At 45.4% G+C, this 25,909-nt stretch overlaps 1 protein-coding gene across 4 annotated transcripts in view; it reads left to right on the top strand.

The window, feature by feature from the left end:
* Window positions 1-25,909, top strand: part of ADAMTSL3 (ADAMTS like 3) — a 697,881-nt gene that overhangs the window by 66,698 nt on the left and 605,274 nt on the right. The window lies entirely within an intron of this gene.

Below are 25,909 nucleotides of genomic sequence, written 5' to 3'. Positions count from 1 at the left end.
CATCCCCTGGAGGTGGTGGCACCCAGTCTCTGTCTGTCACCGGGTCATCATCATCCTCCCCCTCCTGAAACATGTCCTGCTGGGATGATGACCCCCCAAACTCCTCTCCTGATGCATGGATGGGCTGCTTGACTGTCGCCACAGTCTTGCTGTCCAATCCCTCATCCCCCAAAGTGCCCATCAGCATCTCCTCCTCAAGATCGCCAACAACAGCAGACAATTTACTCATGATGCCTGGGGTCAAAAGACTGCTGAATGACAGGTCGGCGAGTGACGGTGAACTGGCCTCCTCCCCAGACCCTGCTGGGCGGCTGCTGCGAACAGGGGTGGTGGTGGTGGTGGTGAGGGTGGAGGCCTCGGATGCAGAGCTGATGGCGGGCTGCTCATCCTCCGTCATGAGTTGCACCACAGTGTCTGCATGCTTTTCCTCAATGGGACGTTTCCGACCCGGCTGGAGGAAAATCGGAGCAGGTGCTACACGCTGCTGCTGCTGTGTCTCTGCAGCGTGAGTTGCAGATGCTCCTGCTGGGCGGCGCCCAAGGCGTCCACGGCCAGTGGCTATGGGAGGAATGTTAGCCACTGACGCTGCTGCTGCTGCTGCGGAACTGTGCATGGTGGCGTGGCCGCGGCCTGCCACAATGCTGCTCCCTCTCCTCCTGATTCCCTTGCTGCCCTTCCCCTTGCCCAAACCGCGCTGGCTGCCACTTCCAGACATCTTCGATGTTTTGGGCGTATAGACAAAAGTTTTTTAAAAGGGCGGGTGAAAAGTGGGGTACTTTAATGGAGTGGGTTGGTGGGTGAGGTGACTGAGTGAGTGTCCCTAGTACAGTAAGTAAGTAGTAACTGTCAGGAAGTACAACTAGCAGTTACAATAATCAGTAGTAATCACAAGTAAATTTAGTGTGTGTACACTACAGACAGTGAGTGCACGCACGCGCAAACACACGCAGGAGCTAGCCTATGAACAGTGACTGAGTGAGTGTCCCTAGTACAGTAAGTAAGTAAGTAGTAACAGTCAGTAAGTACAACTAACTAATTACAATAATCAATCAGTAATCAGAAGGAAATAGAGTGTGTGTAGTGTGTGTACACAGACAGTGAGTGCACACACGCAGGAGCTAGTAGCCTATCAACAGTGACTGAGTGTCCTAGACTCCTAGTACAGTAAGAGTAAGTAGTAACAGTAAGTACAACTAACTAATTACAATAATCAATCAGTTATCAGAAGGAAATAGAGTGTGTGACTGTGTGTAGTGTGTGTACACAGACAGTGAGTGCACACACGCAGGAGCTAGTAGCCTATGAACAGTGACTGAGTGTCCTAGACTCCTAGTACAGTAAGAGTAAGTAGTAACAGTAAGTACAACTAACTAATTACAATAAGCAATCAGTTATCAGAAGGAAATAGAGTGTGTGTAGTGTGTGTACACAGACAGTGAGTGCACACACGCAGGAGCTAGTAGCCTATGAACAGTGACTGAGTGTCCTAGACTCCTAGTACAGTAAGAGTAAGTAGTAACAGTAAGTACAACTAACTAATTACAATAAGCAATCAGTTATCAGAAGGAAATAGAGTGTGTGTAGTGTGTGTACACAGACAGTGAGTGCACACACGCAGGAGCTAGTAGCCTATGAACAGTGACTGAGTGTCCTAGACTCCTAGTACAGTAAGAGTAAGTAGTAACAGTAAGTACAACTAACTAATTACAATAAGCAATCAGTTATCAGAAGGAAATAGAGTGTGTGTAGTGTGTGTACACAGACAGTGAGTGCACACACACAGGAGCTAGTAGCCTATGAACAGTGACTGAGTGTCCTAGACTCCTAGTACAGTAAGAGTAAGTAGTAACAGTAAGTACAACTAACTAATTACAATAAGCAATCAGTTATCAGAAGGAAATAGAGTGTGTGTAGTGTGTGTACACAGACAGTGAGTGCACACACGCAGGAGCTAGTAGCCTATGAACAGTGACTGAGTGTCCTAGACTCCTAGTACAGTAAGAGTAAGTAGTAACAGTAAGTACAACTAACTAATTACAATAAGCAATCAGTTATCAGAAGGAAATAGAGTGTGTGTAGTGTGTGTACACAGACAGTGAGTGCACACACGCAGGAGCTAGTAGCCTATGAACAGTGACTGAGTGTCCTAGACTCCTAGTACAGTAAGAGTAAGTAGTAACAGTAAGTACAAACAACTAACTAATTACAATAATCAATCAGTTATCAGAAGGAAATAGAGTGTGTGTAGTGTGTGTACACAGACAGTGAGTGCACACACGCAGGAGCTAGTAGCCTATGAACAGTGACTGAGTGTCCTAGACGCCTAGTACAGTAAGAGTAAGTAGTAACAGTAAGTACAAACAACTAACTAATTACAATAATCAATCAGTTATCAGAAGGAAATAGAGTGTGTGTAGTGTGTGTACACAGACAGTGAGTGCACACACGCAGGAGCTAGTAGCCTGTGAACAGTGACTGAGTGTCCTAGACTCCTAGTACAGTAAGTAGTAACAGTAAGTACAACTAACTAATTACAATAATCAATCAGTTATCAGAAGGAAATAGAGTGTGTGTAGTGTGTACACAGACAGTGAGTGCACACACGCAGGAGCTAGTAGCCTATGAACAGTGACTGAGTGTCCTAGACTCCTAGTACAGTAAGTAGTAACAGTAAGTACAACTAACTAATTACAATAATCAATTACAATAATCAATCAGTTATCAGAAGGAAATAGAGTGTGTGTAGTGTGTACACAGAAAGTGAGTGCACACACGCAGGAGCAGCTAGTAGCCTATGAACAGTGACAGTGAGTGTCCTAGTACAGTTACAGTATATAACTACAATACTAATACAATCAGTAGTAAAGGACAGCAGAAATACTGGTATAGAATAGAGAGAAATAAACAGAGGACAGGAGGACAGCTGCCCACACAGGCAAGGCCCTGAGGCCTAAAGCTGTAAGCCTGCAGCAGCTGGCCTGTCTCTATGTAACACAAAAGCTACTAACTAAAATACAATGTCTAACTAACAACAATATAGGTGTGTATAGGAGGTGTATGTGAGCAAAAACGCTAGGTAAATGACCACAATAGAGCTCTTGCTAAGCCAAAGCACAAAGGAGCAACTCTCTCTCTGTACAAGTCTCAGGCAAGCACGGAGAAACCTAACATGGCGGCCGCTATTTATAGGGTAGGGGCTGGCCAGGGTCCCCCTCTGTGATTGGCTGCCGTCAGAGGGCCTGGGAGCCCTCTGATTGGCTCTAAGGACATCAATCTGGGCTATGACGCTATTCGAGCTCGGTACCGAGCTCGAATAGCGCCGTTTTGCTCGAATAGCTCGAATAGTGAATGGGCTATTCGAGTGTACTCGAATAGCCCATTCGAATAGCTACAGCTATTCGGAGCTCGAATACCGAGCTCGAATAGCTGGAAAAGAGCTCGAATATTCGAGCTACTCGAATATTCGAGCTCTGCTGAGCACCACTGGTGGGCAGAAAGGTGTGTTGCTTTGTGAGGAGGGACCTCTTTAGCCTTGCACCTAACCTTATCTTCTTAATTTCCAATACTTAGCTTCTGTACAATTCCCTTTTGTCTGTGTGGGGTATGTTACACAGGAACTTTACTGAATATAACAATGAATAAAATTGCTTAGTTTTTACAATATTTTTAGTCAATATTGTAAGATTGTAAGATTTACATTCTTACATTTATCAGAGGTGCTGGCAAATTTACTGTTTGCAAGGTGGATCACTAGGATTTTCTTCCTTATCTCTGTAGAGTGATGTAAGGCCAGTTCATCTCCCAGACTGCTGTGGGGTAGAAGGTGGAATGACATCAAGTCTAGGCTAAACATCACTGGAAGGGCGGGACTACATGCTCCTATACAGCAGTATATAGTTATGCAAAGCGTTTCTGATTCTGAAAGCAGTATAAAGTTAAAGGTAAAGATGGGTACCTTGAATCATTTTGGTATGAGTTGTTACAGGTGCTCTTTAAGCCATAGGCTGTGCCCTCCACAGTGTCAGACAGGGTGTTCTGCTTTTTTATAACCAGTGTTTTATTTTCCCTTGGAGATTGTGATCGCCCGGCAGCCCCCTCATCTCCTACCACTTTTAATCCTTCAAGCCAGTCCTGCTGCCAAACAATTGATTAAATTTAGACATGCTGTCAATTTTAATAACATCTGTTAACATCATCTATCTCTTTCAGAACTTATATTTATAGCAGACTGGGAACTTTCCATTATACACTTTGCTTCTGCCTCTCTAGCACTTCGTTATTTTCTTCTGCTATGCATGGGAATATTAGGTCTTATCAGCCGCCTAAAAACCCCAGCTTTGAATAGAATAAGAAAGTTCAAAGCTTCTGGTGACTTTTGCTATAACAATTATGAGTCTCCCCATTTCAACTCTCTGTGGTGTTTTTGTAAGAACACACTGACGTTCCCCCATATGGACAGTATAGCAGTGTTTATATCATTAGCTTCTGTTCTGCTAAAGCAGTAAGAAGACATGGAGCCCATGTGGTATTAGGCAGTGCATTGCTTTCCGTCTCTCTGATTTCACAGCGGAAAGGCTGCTGTTTTTCCCTGTGTGCTCTGTCCTGGCCCCCTTCCCTATGTCTTGATATATAGGGCAAATGCATAAAAGAAACACACTGAGAACAAATTTGCAACTTTTAGACCTGTTATATTTTTTTATGAGACTGTCTCGTCTTGTTTTAGCTACATGTGGTTTCTTAAAACAGCCTTTACATGTTAACTGGTAGACGAGAAAGATTTCATCTCAAGGCAAGGTCTTGCTCTTCTTTAAAGGACAACTGAAGTGAGAAGAACATGGAGGCTGCCATATTTATTTACTTTTAAACAATACCAGTTGCCTGGCTGCCCTGCTGATATATTAGGAAATACATATATCCAGGCACATCGCCTCTAGTTAGGACATTAAATAAATTATTAGGGAAAGGGAGGTGCTGAAGGGGGTGTGGCTAGAAAACAGCAAAAATCTATTAACCCTTCGCACACTCACATGCAAATGTTCAAACAAATGCATTCACATATTCACTCATCCAGGCACAACTGTTATCCCTACAGCTAAATTAAAAGCCAGGGTTTTAGTTCACAGAAGAATGCATCCTTATGCTTAGTCACCTACACTGCGCAGAAGTACCCAGGTAAACATAGGTGTCCTAACTCTGGCCCTGTAACATGCATAGTGCAGACATGCAAACACATTCATTGCATCAAACCTATCAATGGATTAGGAGCACACATCCTAACTTCCTCTCCTGGGAAAGACGGTGCATCTTACCAATCGCACAAGGGAGCTAACGTTATGTGTCCACGTGCACCATGCGCATACACCAGCATAAGCTGTGTGCATGCTGACAAATACATACAGGGGAAGGAGGGAGTGCACTGAATTGGACCCTAGCCACAGGGGTCAGTAGTAAAATGGAAATACATATATCCAGGCACATCGCCTCTAGTTAGGACATTAAATAAATTATTAGGGAAAGGGAGGTGCTGAAGGGGGTGTGGCTAGAAAACAGCAAAAATCTATTAACCCTTCGCACACTCACATGCAAATGTTCAAACAAATGCATTCACATATTCACTCATCCAGGCACAACTGTTATCCCTACAGCTAAATTAAAAGCCAGGGTTTTAGTTCACAGAAGAATGCATCCTTATGCTTAGTCACCTACACTGCGCAGAAGTACCCAGGTAAACATAGGTGTCCTAACTCTGGCCCTGTAACATGCATAGTGCAGACATGCAAACACATTCATTGCATCAAACCTATCAATGGATTAGGAGCACACATCCTAACTTCCTCTCCTGGGAAAGACGGTGCATCTTACCAATCGCACAAGGGAGCTAACGTTATGTGTCCACGTGCACCATGCGCATACACCAGCATAAGCTGTGTGCATGCTGACAAATACATACAGGGGAAGGAGGGAGTGCACTGAATTGGACCCTAGCCACAGGGGTCAGTAGTAAAATGGAAATACATATATCCAGGCACATCGCCTCTAGTTAGGACATTAAATAAATTATTAGGGAAAGGGAGGTGCTGAAGGGGGTGTGGCTAGAAAACAGCAAAAATCTATTAACCCTTCGCACACTCACATGCAAATGTTCAAACAAATGCATTCACATATTCACTCATCCAGGCACAACTGTTATCCCTACAGCTAAATTAAAAGCCAGGCTTTTAATTTAGCTGTAGGGATAACAGTTGTGCCTGGATGAGTGAATATGTGAATGCATTTGTTTGAACATTTGCATGTGAGTGTGCGAAGGGTTAATAGATTTTTGCTGTTTTCTAGCCACACCCCCTTCAGCACCTCCCTTTCCCTAATAATTTATTTAATGTCCTAACTAGAGGCGATGTGCCTGGATATATGTATTTCCATTTTACTACTGACCCCTGTGGCTAGGGTCCAATTCAGTGCACTCCCTCCTTCCCCTGTATGTATTTGTCAGCATGCACACAGCTTATGCTGGTGTATGCGCATGGTGCACGTGGACACATAACGTTAGCTCCCTTGTGCGATTGGTAAGATGCACCGTCTTTCCCAGGAGAGGAAGTTAGGATGTGTGCTCCTAATCCATTGATAGGTTTGATGCAATGAATGTGTTTGCATGTCTGCACTATGCATGTTACAGGGCCAGAGTTAGGACACCTATGTTTACCTGGGTACTTCTGCGCAGTGTAGGTGACTAAGCATAAGGATGCATTCTTCTGTGAACTAAAACCCTGGCTTTTAATTTAGCTGTAGGGATAACAGTTGTGCCTGGATGAGTGAATATGTGAATGCATTTGTTTGAACATTTGCATGTGAGTGTGCGAAGGGTTAATAGATTTTTGCTGTTTTCTAGCCACACCCCCTTCAGCACCTCCCTTTCCCTAATAATTTATTTAATGTCCTAACTAGAGGCGATGTGCCTGGATATATGTATTTCCATTTTACTACTGACCCCTGTGGCTAGGGTCCAATTCAGTGCACTCCCTCCTTCCCCTGTATGTATTTGTCAGCATGCACACAGCTTATGCTGGTGTATGCGCATGGTGCACGTGGACACATAACGTTAGCTCCCTTGTGCGATTGGTAAGATGCACCGTCTTTCCCAGGAGAGGAAGTTAGGATGTGTGCTCCTAATCCATTGATAGGTTTGATGCAATGAATGTGTTTGCATGTCTGCACTATGCATGTTACAGGGCCAGAGTTAGGACACCTATGTTTACCTGGGTACTTCTGCGCAGTGTAGGTGACTAAGCATAAGGATGCATTCTTCTGTGAACTAAAACCCTGGCTTTTAATTTAGCTGTAGGGATAACAGTTGTGCCTGGATGAGTGAATATGTGAATGCATTTGTTTGAACATTTGCATGTGAGTGTGCGAAGGGTTAATAGATTTCTGCTGATATATTAGGCTGCAGAAGTGTCTGAATAACACCAGAAACAAGCATGCAGCTAACCTTGTCATATCTGAAAATAATGTCTGAAACACCTGATCTACTGCATGCTTGTTCAGGGTCTATGGCTGAAAGTGTTATAGGCAGAGGATCATCAGGGCTGCCAGGCAACTGGTATTGCTTAAAAGGAAGTAAATATGGCAGCCTCCATAGCCCTCTTGCTTCAGGTGTCCTTTAAGCAAGTAGAAGACATTCAAGACAAGGAACAGGAAATTCAATATTTTCTGTTCTGATGTTAAAGATCATTTCAGTTCAAAAACCAGTCTGGTTGTTGTTTACATCAGGGGTCCCCAACCTTTTTAAGCCCGGGGCCTACTTTCCCGACCAAACTTTTCTCTGGGGCCCCCCGGGAAGTGGGGGGCGTGGTTAGTGGTCGGCAGCAGCCCCCCCCCCCTCTTTTCCCTGATTTTACACAGTATAGCTATTACAGTTAGCCCAGTATAGCAAGTACAGTTACCACAGTATAGCAAATACAGTTACCCCAGTATAGCAAGTATAGTTAGCCCACTATACCTAATACAGTTAGCCCAGTATACCTAGTGCAGTTAGCCCAGTGTAGCAAGTACAGTTACCACAGTATAGCAAGTACAGTTAGCCCAATATAGCAAGTATAGTTACCCCAGTCCCCAGTATAGCAAGTATAGTTAGCCCAGTATACCTAATACAGTTAGCCCAGTATACCTAGTGCAGTTAGCCCAGTATAGCAAGTACAGTTACCACAGTATAGCAAGTACAGTTAGCCCAGTATAGCAAGTATAGTTACCCCAGTATAGCAAGTATAGTTAGCCCAGTATACCTAATACAGTTAGCCCAGTATACCTAATACAGTTAGCCCAGTGTAGCAAGTACAGTTACCACAGTATAGCAAGTACAGTTAGCCCAGTATAGCAAGTATAGTTACCCCAGTCCCCAGTATAGCAAGTATAGTTAGCCCAGTATACCTAATACAGTTAGCCCAGTATACCTAGTGCAGTTAGCCCAGTGTAGCAAGTACAGTTACCCCAGTATAGCAAGTACAGTTAGCCCAGTGTAGCAAGTACAGTTACCCCAGTATAGCAAGTACAGTTAGCCCAGTATAGCAAGTATAGTTACCCCAGTATAGCAAGTATAGTTAGCCCAGTGTACCTAGTACAGTTAGCCCAGTGTAGCAAGTACAGTTAGCCCAGTGTAGCAAGTATAGTTACCCCAGTATAGCATGTATAGTTAGCCCAGTATACCTAGTACAGTTAGCCCAGTATACCTAGTGCAGTTAGCCCAGTGTAGCAAGTACAGTTACCCCAGTATAGCAAGTACAGTTACCCCAGTGTACCTAGTACAGTTAGCCCAGTGTAGCAAGTACAGTTAGCCCAGTGTAGCAAGTACAGTTAGCCCAGTGTAGCAAGTACAGTTACCCCAGTATAGCAAGTACAGTTAGCCCAGTATAGCAAGTATAGTTACCCCAGTATAGCAAGTATAGTTAGCCCAGTGTACCTAGTACAGTTAGCCCAGTGTAGCAAGTACAGTTAGCCCAGTGTAGCAAGTATAGTTACCCCAGTATAGCATGTATAGTTAGCCCAGTATACCTAGTACAGTTAGCCCAGTATACCTAGTGCAGTTAGCCCAGTGTAGCAAGTACAGTTACCCCAGTATAGCAAGTATAGTTACCCCAGTGTACCTAGTACAGTTAGCCCAGTGTAGCAAGTACAGTTAGCCCAGTGTAGCAAGTACAGTTACCCCAGTGTAGCAAGTACAGTTACCCCAGTATAGCAAGTATAATTACCCCAGTGTAGCAAGTACAGTTAGCTTAGTGTAGCAAGTACAGTTAGCCCAGTGTAGCCAGTAGTTACCCCAGTATAGCTGCCCCAGTGTAGCTAGCAGAGGTGCTGCAAAGAGGAGAGCCGTGGCTGAAGGAATATAAGGAAGGAAGCGGACGCCCGCTCATAAGGTAACAGGAGCGGCGGCCGCGGGGGGAGAGGGAGAGGCCGCGGCCCCCCAGAAATCTGCCCAAGGACCCCCAGGGGGCCGCGGCCCCCAGGTTGGGGACCCATGGTTTACATCACATTCTTTTTTCCTCCAGGATGAATTAACTGGCCATCCTGTGTTGATGCAGTAGCTTCCCAAATCTTCAATGACTTTTTATATATATATGCTGATTTAAACGGAACCATTAACTGAGAGGGATATGGATGTTTCTTTTTAAACAATACCAGTTACCTGGCAGTCCTGCTGATCTCTTTGGCTGCAGTAGGGGCTGAATCACACACCTGAAACAGGCATGCAGCTAATCCAGTCTGACTTCAGTCAGAGCACCTGATCTGCATGCTTGTTCAGGGGCTGTGGTTAAAAGTATTAGAGACTCAGGATCATCAGGAGAGTCAGGCAACTGGTATTATTTTAAAAGGAAAAATCCATATCCTTCTCAGTTTAAGTTCCTTTTTTTTAAAAAAAAAAAATGTTAATAGCCAAAGCAGGTCTATTTGTTTTCTACAGCTTTGGTGCTGATTACTGATGAAACGTTTATCAGCAGGTGTGTATAGCCCATGCCACTAACCAAGAAATTAATCAACAGGAGCATGACTAAACAAGACATGTGTCGGCCCACCTCACTAAATGAACAGGTATCACCTGGATGGATAGTAGATTTTGTGCTGAAGGGAAGACAATTAAAAGCGAGTATCAGGATATGGCATCAAATAGCATTGTTAAAGTGCATACACATGCACAAGTACTGCCGTCTGCTGGCACCAGGATAAATCTTGCTAGCCTGTAGGCTAGCGAAGCATACTGTTATTATTAATCAGGTAGAAGGAACGATGTACAGTACACAACAGAGTGGTTGGGGGAAAGAGGTAAATAAATGCCTTTATATGCCATAAAGGTGTTGCCGTTAGGTTGGGGGATTGGGTTCGGTTCAGGAAGGAGTTAACAATAACGGGATTAATAAAAAATGTGTTAAAAATAGTGTTTTGAATGGAATTCAAACCTGAGACTGGAATATTACAGGGTGACGGTGCTAACCATTTATCTACCATGTTACCTAATAGCTACAGTAATCCATTCCATCACACAATCACAATCTATTCCATATTATTATTATTATTGATTTATAAAGCGCCAACATATTATGTGGTGCTGCACCTGGTAAGAAACAAAACATGGAGTGCAAAACCATACAGACAATAGTGCACACCAGTGATTCTCAACCTTTTCAGCACATGTACCCCTTTGTGGTTCATCTTTAAGCAAATTTACTCCTTACCGAAGGTGAAAAAAGTGGGTGTGGCCATGACATGATGTGGGTGGAGCCAAATACTAGCGAAATACAGGTGTGCTAGTCACGCAGTATAACAGCACACACAATGAAAATCTATGGGCCTCAGCAAGGAGAAATATTGAAAAAAGAAAAATTGTACACGTTTTACGGTAACAACACACACAATGAAAATCTATGGGCCTCAGCAAGGAAAAAGATTGGGAAAAAAAGAATAGTTTTTTTCCACTCCCAGCCTATCTGTCCACTTCACTATTAACACCCCTCCTTCTCCTAATAATAGCTTTTATAAAAGCTTTTGGGAGTAGTATTTTTTGTTAGTGAGAGCTCCCTCTCACACGTCCAGCCACATACAGCAACAGTCTGCAAATGGCGCTGGACGGAAGATCCTCTGCCACCTCCATTGCCTTCCCCTCCCCTTCCCATGGCCTGCTCCTCTGCTCAACTATCCTGAAAAACTATATTTTCCATATACAATATACATACTGTGTCTGCAGCACAGTTTAGAAATTATTATCCACTGTTAAATCTCCCCGTAGCGCCACTATGCTCCATACACAGGCGCTCATGGGGAGATGTGTAGTTGCCTAGCAAGCTCTCTTATTGGCCCAAATGCTGCCTGCCACAGCAGCGGCTCTAATTGGCCACGATGGTGGTGCGGGCGGGTGTACGCGCTGCTGTGACAGACAGCATTTGGGCCAATCAGAGAGCTGCTAGGCTACTACACATCTCCCCATGAGCGCCTGTGAACAGAGCATAGCGGCGCTACAGGGAGATTTAAGAGCGGATAATCAATTCTAAACTCTGCAGTGGTTCTCCGCCATTTTGTCCACGGCCCCTGGGGGACCCCCTGACAGGCAACGATGTACCCCCAGGAGTCTGCGGACCCCAGGTTGAAAACCACTGGTGTACATCAATTTACAAAATATAGAATTGTTAATTACAGTGACAAAAGTGACATGATGAATAAAATCTATAACAAATTGCAAGACACAAAATGAATAACAAATTATAAGATACAAAAGGGTCAGAGAGCCCTGCCCTTGCGAGCTCATACTGATAGCATCTCCAGCCCCAACCCTGTGGAAAATTTCAGTCCTCCCCTCTGCCTCTGAAATCTCTGGCTAGTAACCTCCTCCTCCTCCTGCCCAGACTGAGCTCCTATAAGCCCTTGCTACCTGAGACTGAGTGCCAAGGCTCTCTGAAAAGCTGTGGGCGAGGCTTGTTTAGTTTATAGGGAATTAGAGTATTAAAACAAAACAAAAAAAGTATTTGGCTTGAGGCTCTATAAACTATATGAAAGAAACACAATTATGCAGTGTGTAAAAGTTTATCTCGGATCCACTTTAACCACTTTGTCCTCCTTGACGTATAAAAACATCAAGGAGGACAGGCGCGCTCCCACGGCCGATTGCGCGCGTGCACGCGCACTCCCGGCGGCAGATTCGGTAGCCACGGAATCAATGTATCGGGCTATGGAGCCCGATCACTGATTCCTCTCCCCCGCTGAAAAAGCGACAGCTTCTCTCGGAAGCTTCGCTTTTTCTGAAGCTATGTCCCTGTAAACAAACTCAAGATTGCCATCTTGTGGCCAAAAAGTAAAACTACAAGTAAAAGTTAACAAACATTACAATACACAAATATTTCCCCAAATAAAACACTTTTATATCCCACCCTCCCAAAAATGCCCACATAAAATGTTTAATAAAAAAAACAAAAAACATTACTATAAAAAAAAACCACATAAATATTTACCTAAGGGTCTAAACTTTTTAAATATCTATATAAAGATGAAATATTTCTCCATATTTTTTTTTTATAAGCTTGTAAATAGTGATGAATGCAAAACGGAAAAAAATGCTCTTTTATTTCCAAATAAAATATTGTCGCGATACATTGTGATAGGGACATAATTTAAACTGTGAAATAACCGTGACAAATGGGCAATTACAATACGTGGGTTTTAATTATGGAGGCATGTATTATTTTAAAACTATAATGGTCGAAAACTGATAAATAATGAATTTTTTCATTTTTTTTCTTATTCTTACTGTTAAAATGCATTTACAGTAAGGTAGCTCTTAGCAAAATGTACCCCCCCAAAGAAAGCCTAATTGGTGGCGGAAAAAACAAGATATAGATCAGTTCATTGTGATAAGTAGTGATAAAGTTATAGGCTAATGAATGGGAGGTGAACATTGCTCGGATGCATAAAGTGAAAACGACTGAGAGCTTAAGTGGTTAAAGTGAACCTTAAGCCAGAAAAAAAAAATGTTTTACTCACCTGGGGCTTCTACCAGCCCCCTGCAGCAGTCCTGTGCCCTCGCAGTTACTCACTAATCCTCTGGTCCCCCGCTGCCAGTTAGTATCGTTTTTGCCGACAGGCCCGTCAGGACTGGCCACGCGTAGCTTTTTCCGCATTCCCGACTGTAATTAGCGCTATTGCGGGCCGCAACGAGTACAAAAATACGTGTTGCCGCATATCTATGCGTTAGGAATGCGGCAACGCGTATTTTTGTACGTGGTGCGGCCCGCAATAGCGCTAATTACAGTCAGGAATGCGGAAACAGCTACGCGTGGCCAGTCCTGACGGGCCTGTCAGCAAAAACGAAACTAGCTGGCATTGGGGGACCAGAGGATTAGTGAGTGGCTGCGAGGGCACAGGACTGCTGCAGGGGGCTGGTAGAAGCCCCAGGTGAATAAAACTCATCTTTTTTTCTGGCTTAAGTGTCTCTTTAAGTTGAAATGGGGCCCTAGGCAAGATAGCAGTTTTTGCCCACCACTGATGGCCATCTAGCTTTTTTTTAGTAAGATTTGGTGGGGGCTAGCATCCACCAGACTCCTAGACTATCTGCAGGCCCTAGGTAATTGCCTATAATTGCTTTGTGGATGATCCAGCTCTGATGTTGGTAGGGAGCATAGCTGACTGGCCGAGAGGTGAGTGAGAAGGTAATTGGGGTAGGGCTTCTGTTAATTGGTACATCCATGGGCGTCCGCACATACGGCAAAACCGGGCATCTGCCCGAGCCTGGCCGCCCACTGCCCCCCCCTGGCCGCGTGCCCGTGCAGCCAGAAGGAGGGAAGCAGCGCAGAGAAGAGAGAGAGCTATGGGCACAGTGGGGAAGGGCGGACGTCTCCCCCCCCCCCTTCCCTCACCTTAGGGGGCTCTCTCTCCCTCGCTGTCCCCTCCGGAACGAAGTGTGCAGCGGCTGGCAGCGGGCGGAACTTACCTCGTCTCGCTCCTGCGCCGGAAGTTCTGGTGCCGCACTCTGGTCTGGATCAGACCAGAGTAGCGGCTAATCCATCCGGCGCGTGCGACAAGAGGAGGTAAGTTTCGCCCGCTGCCAGCCGCTGCACACTTCATTCCGGACTCCGGAGGGGAGAGCGAAAGAGGGAGGGAGAGCCCCCTAAGGTGAGTGCCCATAGCTCTCCCTCTTCTCTGCGCTGCTCCCCTCCTCCTGCACACATGGCCACTTTTTTTCTGGGGACATATACCCCTGGCTACATATACTGGGATATATCCCCCTGGCTACATATACTGGGACATATACCCCTGCCTACATATACTGGGACAGATCCCCCTGGCTACATATACTGGGACATATCCCCCTGGCTACATATACTGGGACATATACCCCCTGCCTACATATACTGGGACATATACCCCCTGCCTACATATACTGGGACATATACCCCTGCCTACATATACTGGGACATATCCCCTGGCTACATATACTGGGACATATCCCCCTGGCTACATATACTGGGACATATACCCCCTGCCTACATATACTGGGACATATACCCCTGCCTACATATACTGGGACATATACCCCTGGCTACATATACTGGGACATATACCCCTGCCTACATATACTGGGACATATCCCCCTGGCTACATATACTGGGACATATCCCCCTGGCTACATATACTGGGACATATCCCCCTGGCTACATATACTGGGACATATACCCCTGCCTACATATACTGGGACATATCCCCCTGGCTACATATACTGGGACATATACCCCTGCCTACATATACTGGGACATATACCCCTGGCTACTTTTTCAGCTGTCACACACTGATTGCTATTACACTAAGAGGTGCCCCAGGGCCCCCACCCCCCCCCCACCCCCAACACCTTAATCTCTACTTATCTGGCTTGCAGTCGCTGCCATGTATCACCTTTTCTTATTTCTTTCTGCTTCAAACACAATTGGGAATGACAGCTGAATGAATTGTGCACCCCCTCCTACACTGCGCCCTGAGGCTGCAGCCTCTCCAGCCTCAGCCTTACTAGTGGGTAAGACAGATACCTACTACCATGCAGTGTGGTTCATGGTCTAGAGGGTAAGACAGATACCTACTACACACTAGGTCCTGGGTTCAAATCCCAGCTATGGTATATAAGCATGCTTTTCAAAAAGTACAAATCCTTAATCATGCTACTTTTTCTATCGAATTGATCATAATGGAAGTATGGTTTATGCTACCGCCAGCTTTAGCATGTAGTGTGGGTCATGGTCTAGAGGTTAAGACAGATACCTACTACACACTAGGTCCTGGGTTCAAATCCCAGCTATGGTATATAAGCATGCTTTTCAAAAAGTACAAATCCTTAATCATGCTACTTTTTCTATCGAATTGATCATAATGGAAGTATGGTTTATTTATGCTACCGCCAGCTTTAGCATGTAGTGTGGGTCATGGTCTAGAGGGTAAGACAGATACCTACTACACACTAGGTCCTGGGTTCAAATCCCAGCTATGGTATATAAGCATGCTTTTCAAAAAGTACAAATCCTTAATCATGCTACTTTTTCTATCGAATTTATCATAATGGAAGTATGGTTTATTCTACCGCCAGCTTTAGCATGTAGTGTGTTTCATGGTCTAGAGGGTAAGACAGATACCTACTACACACTAGGTTCTGGGTTCAAATCCCAGCTATGGTATATAAGCATGCTTTTCAAAAAGTACAAATCCTTAATCATGCTACTTTTTCTATCGAATTGATCATAATGGAAGTATGGTTTATTCTACCGCCAGCTTTAGCATGTAGTGTGGGTCATGGTCTAGAGGGTAAGACAGATACCTACTACACACTAGGTTCGATTTGACTACCGGAATCGGAATTAACCTAATTCCGGCCGGAATCACGGAATTCATAATTCAGCGGAATTTGGCCAGCATCCCTAGTCTTGATGGGGGGGGGGGGGGGGCCTCATGATTGCTGAATTTGTCTTGTTGGGGGTCACATGATTGCTAACTACGAGACTATGGAAAAAGCTGAATCATCATCATATGAGACAATAGCATTAAACCTACTTTTTCCGCTTTTTAAAACAGAAAATGAAACTGGGAGGTTTTAAAAAAAAAATGAATAATTTTTTCAGGAGTACGATGGATGAAATTGTTTATCTTCACAGTTTATTTTCAACTTAATTTTCCATAATGTTCATGTATGAGTTAAAACGTTTGTATTTAGTTTAAATTGCTGTTGGCACTTTGTGATAGTAAAGTGACTTTGCAGTTTGGACACTCGACCTCCAAAAGGTTCGCCACCACTGTCCTAATCTAATGTCCCACCATTGCTTAGTTCATGTAAACTTGTCTCCACCCACGACCACACCCACATTCTGGTTCATGACCACACCCATTTTTCGGCGTGGTGCGCTACGCGCGCCGCATGACGTAGCTCCATTTTTTGGGTACATCACCTATTTTCTCTTTCTATTTATCGAACCTTTAACTTTAGGTTGTAAGCTCACAAGGGCAGGGCTCTCTCACCCTTTTGTGTCTTGGATGATGTTACATATTTATTCATATTAATTTTGTCACTGTAATTACCAATTCTGTATTTTGTACCGATTCTGTATTTTGTACCAACTTTGCATTTTGTATATTGGTGTATACCAGTGTCTGTATTATTTGTACCCCGTGTTTTGCTTCTTACTTTTTATAGCGCCATGGAACATGTTGGTGGTTTATAAATCAATAATAATAATCAAACACTCCCAACATCTTTACAAAACTGTAGATAATAATTTGGTAAATATTTTATGACGTCCATACAAAGTAACTTTGCCCAGACCTGAGCGTTGAGCTTCCCAAGATATGTGACAGCAAATTTTATTTTGAAGTGGACCTGAACTCTTGCACAGGACAGAAGGAAAACAGAGAGACATGCACCCTGTATGTACTTAGAGAGTTTAGCTTGTCTAGTTCCTCCTCATCTGTGTCTAATAACAAGTTGTAATTTGTTTTTTCCCGTGTCAGCAGACAAGCTCGATTGAAAGCACAGGATGTTAGCAATATGTCTGCTTCCATGAAAGCAGGAAGTAGAAACACTGCAGATTTATTGCAGGATTTGTATCATCTGTAACAAAGAAATGTTTTTTTCTTAAAGGTTATTATGCTGTTGTGTATCTTTTAGAGCAGAGAGGAAGTTCTGAGTATAGGTCCACTTTAAAGACATAACTCTAATATCATCTATAATACTAACGGCTACAGTTTTTTATATATAATTGTAAAAACTAGGGCCCCAAATTCATGCTTTATTCTGACATTACCAATAAGCAGCATGTCCAAACATTGTTAGTTGCTGGCAAAGATCTTTCCTAAAAGTGTTCTTTATGCAGAATTTCGTAATTGTATAAGGTGTCTGTTTCCGTGCCATATAGTAACACGGTGAGCACGTAATAACTGAAAAGCATGCTTGTAAGTACATGTAGCTGCTGACAGTCTGATAACAGATTAATACTTTAGTATCAAACCAAACACAACACACAGTACTTGGCCTCACTATTTTGTGACGGCCTTTTTCCTGTACTGTGAAGCTGTGCCACAGAGGAAATACTTGGGAAAAGGGCTCAACTCAACTGAACATAAATCTTTCGCAGTTGGTCACAAAAACACAAATAGAGAGTTCCTCGGCCTGGTTTCACATGAGAGTAAGGTCAGCAGCTGAGTAAAGCATAACTTCTCTATCATCTGAAAGTTGGAGATATTAGGAAATGCCATTTCAAAGAGTGCCAAAACATAACAGGTTCTTGACTCCCTCCTCTAATTTAACTCGTCTGGGGAAGATAAATCCACACTTAGTGGAACAGAGTGCTGCTTGTCTGCTTCTGAAATCCATCTTCACCTGTTTGGTTTGTGTAAATATACAGAAAAATGCCATAATTACAATTCTGAAGTAGTTTGTTTTGAGTAACTATTGCAGAACTTCTCATCTCAGTATTGCCATGAGGACAGTTTGGCCCGGAGATAGATTAAGATGTAATGGGACCCTTGGCAAGGTAGTAGATTTGGGCCCCCCTTGTGGTCTTTTTGGTAAGCTGAAGTGGAGATGGGCCAGAGAAGGTAGCTGGTGGCCCCCTTGACACTCACTAGGCCCCAGGCACCTGCCAACGTGCCTGGCGGATGATCCTGCTCTGGGGAGGCCTATTGGACCTAGTATTAAATTTTCTACTAAATACATAAAGTCATTTTTAATCTTAAGATACAAATTCAGTGTGAATTCTGCTATTTCTACATAAAAGGAAAAATTAAAATATATATGTATATATTTAAAAAAAATGTTCAGCTTTTTGTTCTTGTTAAAAAAAATCCTTAGGTTTCCTATAAAACAATGTAAATGTGCACTTGTTTTACAACCAAGGACATCAAGGATGTACTAGATAGATGTATCCTTTATTGTTTTGGTTACATATGCTGTGGATCTTTTTGAAGAGTGATGTAAGTGTTACCCTCTCAGTTAAAGTAACATTTAACTCCCTAAAGTATCTACTCTTAGGTACATAAAAGAAGCATTCCCTGTGTGTAAAAATGTTTATTTTCAATGCAGAGAATAGTAAATATTTGTAATCTCTGCTAATGTAATAATTGCCGGCTAGAATGTTACTGGTCTCTTCACTTTGTTCCTCCTCTCTTCTCTGCTGAAGTGACTCAGGCATTGCCATGGTGATGTGTCTATTTAGTTGAGGAGGGAGAAGAAGCTGAGTAAAGAGACCAGGCAGAGAGCTTATCTTGGCAAGCAATGATTACATTTGCCAATTCGCTTTGAAAGTACTGCTTTCTGCATTGATAGTAAACTTTTTTACACAGGGAATGCTTTTAAATGTTCTGTTATGCACCTAAGAGTAGGCACTTAAAGGAATACTTAAGGCAAAAAAAAAAATGACATTTACTCACCTGGGGCATCCCTCAGCCCCCCGAAGCTGGATGGTGCCCTCGCAGCCCCGCTCCGATCGTCCTGTCCCCGCCGGCGGCTACTTCCGGTTCGGCGACAGCCGCCGACAGGCTGGGAACGCGGCTGATTTTCCGCGTTCCCAGCCGCTGCTATCACCCTCTATGCTGCTATAGCGTATATATAGACGCTATAGCAGCATAGAGGGTGATAGCAGTGGCTGGGAACGCGGAAAATCAGCCGCGTTCCCAGCCTGTCGGCGGCTGTCACCGAACCGGAAGTAGCCGCCGGCGGGGACAGGACGATCGGAGCGGGGCTGCGAGGGCACCATCCAGCTTCGGGGGGCTGAGGGATGCCCCAGGTGAGTAAATGTCATTTTTTTTTTTTGCCTTAAGTATTCCTTTAAATGTTAGTTTTGGTAGTTTAATCCCTCTTTAAGGCTACTTTCACACTTGGTGGGATGCAATAGTCCTGCTGCAGGGTAGCCCGGGGCAGGGCCATTGCACCACACCATTGGTTGCTGATTAAGCATGCAGATAGTAGGGGGAGAATTTGGTGTCAGCATCGTGAATTTAGGGCACTTGGTGGTGTGGGATATGATAGAATGGACAATCTATAGCATAAATGTACAGCGGACAAAACTGCAGAAAATGGATGATGCAGTCATATTCAAGAGCGTGACTAGAAATCACTGGGCCCCCCTGCAAACATTTGGATGGCACCCCCCAGGCCTGCTCAGGGCCGTTTTGGGGGGGGGGGGAGGGGGCGGAGGGGTCACAGCATGAGGGGAGAACTTGGCCACACATCAGCAGGGAGGGGGGAGAGTCGTCCCCCTCCTCACCTCTGTCTTTCCCCTTAGCGCTCCCCTTCGGCATCTATCAGCAGTAGCAGAGCGGGCAGGAACACATACCTCCATCCATCACGGAGGTCTGATCTCTAAGTGCCTCATGCTACTTCCTGTTTAAACACTTAGAGAGAGGAACCTCTGGCGGTGGAATGAACGCATGAAGGTGTGTGTTCCTGCCTGCCGCCTGCTACCTCTGATAGATGCTGGAGGGAAGCGCTGAGGGGAGAGCCCGAGGGGAGGGAGGGAGGGGGGGACTGTCCTCCCTCCCCGCCGATGTGTGCTCATGCTGTGACCCCTCCGAGCCCCCCAAAGCGGCCCTAGAGCGGCCCCAGGCCCCCATTCGGGTGCATGGGCTGCAGCCCCTATTGTTATGCAACTGGTAATATTGACATAGACCTGACTGACCTCAATGCCTCTTATTCTGTCTTTGCTGATAAATGAATCAAGCCCATAGCCTTTAACTTTCTTGTTTCACATATTCCTGAAAACCAGTTTGCAGAAGTGACAGTTTTACGAGTGTCTGTGAAAGAACACCTGAACTAAACTTTCCTCCCCGTGATTCCATCTCTGCCATGCTCTACATACCCTAAATAGCTTTGCTTTATTAGTGCATACGGTCACCTCATTTTGCTGGCAAGTGCTGCAAGATCTTCTTTCTCTGTTTTATGGGGGCTGCCGTTTTTTTCTCAATTCAGGCAGGAGTGAGTGAGTGAGTGCTGAGAGTGGCAGCTGAAATGAAGGGGCAATGCTCCCTTGTCAGAAGTGTGTTTACATTTGAGTGGCAGAACAGGGTCATATGGTCAGGCAGTCCTGTTGTCCTTGCAGAGGCAGTGCAAGAAATAAATCCTACTGAACAAAGCTGCAGCTAGGATAAAAAAAAGTGTTTGTATTTCTTAGGAAAGTTTAGCCATATCATCTGTTTGCATCAGGATTCCTGAGTTCAGGGACGCTGTGGTGAAGGGGATATCCTATTTAGTTCCTTTGAATGGTGCCAGTAGCCTGGCTGCACTATGGATCCCTCTGGCACCAGTAGTATCTCACCACTGAAATAACTGTGGGCCGCATGCAATTCACTTTATCTCTTAAGTTTTCTCCTAATAGATACATTTTCATCTTCTGTTTTAACTAACTTTTCTGCACTCTGCAATTGAAAAAGTAGTACAAAGTTGGTGAAAAGTACTGTTAGAATTATTGTACAGAAAGGCAGCCCAGGCACTGTCTCTTTAACTGCTTTATTTCCCATGGATAGCCACGCTTCATGTAAACACATTATTATTATTTATTGTATTTATAAAGAGCCAACATATTACGCAGCGCTGGACATTAATTTAGGTTACAGACAATATTTAGGGGTGACAAACAGCAATATGACAATACAGGAATACAAGAAAAACAGATCACACAGCACCGTATGAGTACAAGGTAATGCTTAGTCAGTCACTGGATGGAGCATGGAGATTAGTCAGGTTCACTAAGATGCATAGCATGGGTGCACAGTAATGGAGGTGCATGATCATGTAGGACACAAAAGGAGGAGGACCCGGCCTAAAGGCTTACAATCTAGAGGGAGAAGTAGGGACACGATAGGTAGGGGACCAGAGTTCAGCTGTGGGTTTGGAGCAATTGTGAGGAGTGGTAGGCCAGAGTGAAAAGGTGAGTTTTGAGGACCTTCTTGAAGGTGTTGAAGGAGGGGGCTGCCCTAATGGGTGGAGGTAGGGAGTTCCATAGTGTTGGAGCGGCTCTTGAGAAGTCTTGCAGGCGTGCATGGGACTGGGTGATGCGGGGGACGGTCAGGCGAAGTTCATTGGAGGAGCGGAGTGAGCGGCTTGGTGTGTATCTCTGAGTAAGATCAGAAATGTAGGTTGGACAGGTTTTGTGGACGGATTTGTAGGTCAGACACAATATCTTAAATCTGATTCTGGACTGGATAGGAAGCCAGTGGAGGGATTCACGGAGGGGAGCCGCCCTGGTGGAGCGATGGGAGGAGTGGATAATTCTGGCTGCCGCATTCATGATGGACTGCAGTGGGGCTATTCGGGTCATAGGGAGACCAGACAGAAGGGCATTGCAGTAGTCGAGGCGGGAAATTATGAGGGCATGGATGAGGAGTTTGGTGGTGGCAGGGGTCAGGAAAGGGTGAATCTTGCAGATGTTATGAAGGTGGAAGTTGCAGGACTTTGTGAGGTTTTGGATGTGGGGAGTGAAGGAGAGTGCGGAGTTCAGGGTGACACCCAGACAGCGGGCTTGAGAGGTAGGGCGAATGGTAGTGTGGTTAACAGTGACCTGCACATCTGGGAGGTCCAGGGATGACCGGAGTGGGAAGATCATACATTCCGTTTTGTCTAGATTTAGTTTCAGGAACCTAGCGGACATCCAGGAGGAGATGGCAGATAGGCAGGAGGAGACCTTGTCCATGATAGTGGTGGATATGTCAGGGGTGTGGAGATAGATTTGGGTGTCATCTGAATACAGATGATAGTTAAAACACATGGAAGAGATAACCTTGCCAATGGAGGATGTGTATAGGGAGAACAGTAGGGGGCCAAGGACCGAGCCTTGGGGGACTCCCACTGAGAGGTGGTTGGGGCTGGACGAGGACTCATTGAAGGAGGTCGTGAAGGAGCGGTTGGAGAGGTAGGATGAAAGCCAGGTCAGGGCGAGATCGTGAATGCCCATGGATTGGAGGGACTGGAGGAGTAGGGGATGATCTACTGTATCAAAAGGTGCTGAAAGGTCAAGGAGGAGGAGAATGGAGTATTTACCTTCAGCTTTAGCTAAGGCAAGGTCATTGACCACTTTGGTGAGAGCCGTTTCGGTTGAGTGGGCAGGCCGAAATCCAGATTGCAGTGGGTCTAGTAGTTAGTTGGCATTGAGGTACTGGGTCAGGCGTTTGTGAACCAGACGCTCAAGGAGTTTTGAGGTGAAGGGGAGGAAGGAGATCGGGCGGTAGTTGGAGGGTAGCGAGGGGTCGAGGGAGGGTTTCTTGAGCAGGGGCAGTACTGTAGCCTGCTTGAAGTCTGAGGGGAAGGTGCCTGTGGATAGGGAGAGGTTAAACAGGGTAGTGAGGACTGAGGCCAGATCCGTGAAGTGAGGCTGAAGTAGATCAGAAGGGATAGGGTCAAGGGGGGGAGGTAGTGGTATGGGAAGTCTGCAGTAGGTGGTTGACTTCCTCAGTGGTAGTAGGAGTGAAGGAGGTGAGGGGAGGATAGGGTGGAGGAGGAGTTGGTTGTGAGCGGGTGGGAGGTGAAGATTGAAGATTGGACATTTCCTGACGGATGGAGACTATTTTTGTTGGTGTTGGTGAAGTGGGTTGCTAAATCTGTGGCAGATAGGGAGGAAACAGAAGGTGGGGGGGGGGGGGTTTAAGTAGGGAGTTGAAGGTGCCAAAAAGACGCCGGGGATTGGAAGCTTGTGCTCCGATGAGCTTGGTAAAGTATTCCTGCTTCGCATGAGTACAGGTATTGGGAGAACTGGCAGGCACTCGGGGTTCACTGAATTGATAGGTGACTGTGCTTCATCACCCAGGTTACAAAACTATGTGTTCAAGACTGAAGCAGTACATTCAGCATAGTCCAAATGAGAAAGAGAAAGTCTGGCACTATAGTTTATTAGCAGCAAACGAGGATACAAAAACTTGTGCAAAATGTTGCAATACAGGAAGCAAGTGTACAGTGCAAAACTGACATGCATGAAAAAATCATCTGTTAAGTGAATCCAATTGCTGTACCTAGGAGGTGGCAGGTGTGGGCGCCATTGGTACACCTGCTTCGCATGAGCAAGGGCAGTGTGGAACTGCAGCAGGTTAGTCTTGTACAGTAAGAAATCCTGGTTTAGTCGAGTTTTCCTCCATTTTTGTTCAGTGGCACATGTTTCCCTCTGGAGGTTGCCAGTATGGGTAGTGTGCCAGGGCTGGTGGTTAGGGGTCGGTTGCGGCGTAATATTGTTGGAGCAGCTTTCTCTAGGGCTGATGAGAGAGTTTGGTGATACTGAGCTGCAGCAAGATTAGGACAGGTTAGGGTGGGGAGAGTGGAGGAGAGGCCATGGAGGGAGTCAGCAAGGACGCCAGGGTTGAGCTTGCGTAGGTCTTGCTGCCATCGACCAGATGGGTGGGCGGGTAGTTTGAAGGTGCCTTCCATGAGGAGGTTGAAGGTGAGAAGGTAATGGTCTGAGGGTGGAAATGGTGCGGTGTCTAGGTCTGCAATGGTGGTGGATTTACTGAATATAAGGTTGAGAGTGTGACGTGCAGTGTGAGTGGGGGTCGTTGGTGTGTTGTACAAGGCCATGTGAGCTGGCTATGGTGAGTAGCCGGGTCACAACAGAGTTCTTGGGTTCAATGATGGGAATATTGAAATCCTAGAGGATGATGGTGGGGAGGTCAAAGGAGAGGATATGTGGGAGCCAGGAGGCAAGGTTGTCGAGAAATTGTCGTATGGAGCCCGGAGGGTGGTATAAGACTGCAACAATGGCTGGGAGCGGATTGTAGAGGCGGATAGCGTGGGCCTCAAATGATGTGAATTGTAGGGAGGAAGGTGGAGTGAGGACACGGAATGTGCAGGATGGGGAGAGGAGCAGACCCACCCCTCCCCCTGGCCTGTTGACTGGTCTGGGGGTGTGACTGAGGTGAAGCCCCCCGTAGGAGAGGGCAGCCTCTGCGGCAGAGTCAGAGGGGGTGAGCCATGTCTCAGTGAGTGCGAGGATGGTGAGGGATTTGGAGAGGAAGAGGTCGTGGACTGCTGTAAGCTTGTTGCAGACGGATCTGGCATTCCAGAGACCGCAGGGTAGGGGGGGCATGTGTTTGTGGGTGGGATGGATGGAAATAAGGTTGGGGCAAGGATGGATGTTGAGGTTATTTGTGGACAGAGATCTGTGAAGCGGGTCAGCAGGGGATGCTTGTCTGGCATCAGGCTGTGGCCCAGGATTGGGTGATATATCACCAGCAGCAAGTATGAGTAGGAGGGAGAGAGTAAGCAAATGTGAATGGGATTTGAGGCCTGGTGCACACCAAAAAACGCTAACAGATCCGCAAAATTCTAGCAGATTTTGAAACGCTTTTTTTTATTTTTCTATGGCGTTTTGCTAGCGTTTTGCGGATTGCTGCTGCGGTTTTCAGTATAGTAGATTTCATATATTGTTACAGTAAAGCTGTTACTGAACAGCTTCTGTAACAAAAACGCCTGCAAAACCGCTCTGAAGTGCCGTTTTTCAGAGCGGTTTGCGTTTTTCCTATACTTAACATTGAGGCAGAAACGCATCCGCAATCCAAAAAATGCCTCATCCCGGCATTTTTCGTTTCTGCAAAACGCCTCCCGCTCTGGTGTGCACCACCCCATTGAGATACATTGACCAAGCAGATCCGCAGCCGCAAGCGGATCTGAAAATGCCCAAAAAGCCGCTCGGTGCACACCGAGCGGCTTTTTCAGCGTTTCTGCAGCCGCTTGCGGCTGCGGATCCGCTTGGTCAATGTATCTCAATGGGGTGGTGCACACCAGAGCAGGAGGCATTTTGCAGAAACGAAAAATGCCTAGGTGAGGCAGTTTTTGGATTGCGGATGCGTTTCTGCCTCAATGTTAAGTATAGGAAAAACGCAAACCGCTCTGAAAACGCCTGTTCAGAGCGGTTTTGCCGGCGTTTTTGTTACAGAAGCTGTTCAGTAACAGCTTTACTGTAACAATATATGAAATCTACTATACTGAAAACCGCAGCAGCAATCCGCAAAACGCTAGCAAAACGCCATAGAAAAATAAAAAAAAGCGTTTCAAAATCTGCTAGCATTTTGCGGATCTGCTAGCGGTTTTTGGTGTGCACCGGCCCTAAATGTTTGTGAGGTTTTTGAGCTGCTGGAGGGAGAGAGAGATTTCAGGAGAGCTAACAGTTCATGAGAAGCTGAGTAAGGTGAGGAAAGCAGAGCAGGTGAAATGAATATGGAGTGAGGTACACTGGGAGGATGCATATTGCAATGCAACTTGTAGATGTTTGCAGATAGGCAGAACATAAGAAAAAGTGCAGTAAACATGGTAAGTATCAATGATTATCAGCAGGAAATTTCCAACCCCTAAACAGTTTATATGAATATGCAGTTAGTGCAAGCAAACCGGTGTACATAAAGAGTCTACTTGGTTGTGCAACATATGTCC

Source organism: Hyperolius riggenbachi, chromosome 3, assembly GCF_040937935.1.
Source record: "Hyperolius riggenbachi isolate aHypRig1 chromosome 3, aHypRig1.pri, whole genome shotgun sequence".
Classification (NCBI taxonomy): domain Eukaryota; kingdom Metazoa; phylum Chordata; class Amphibia; order Anura; family Hyperoliidae; genus Hyperolius; species Hyperolius riggenbachi.
Note: the sequence above shows the minus strand (reverse complement) of the source record. Positions and strands in the feature narration are given on the sequence as shown.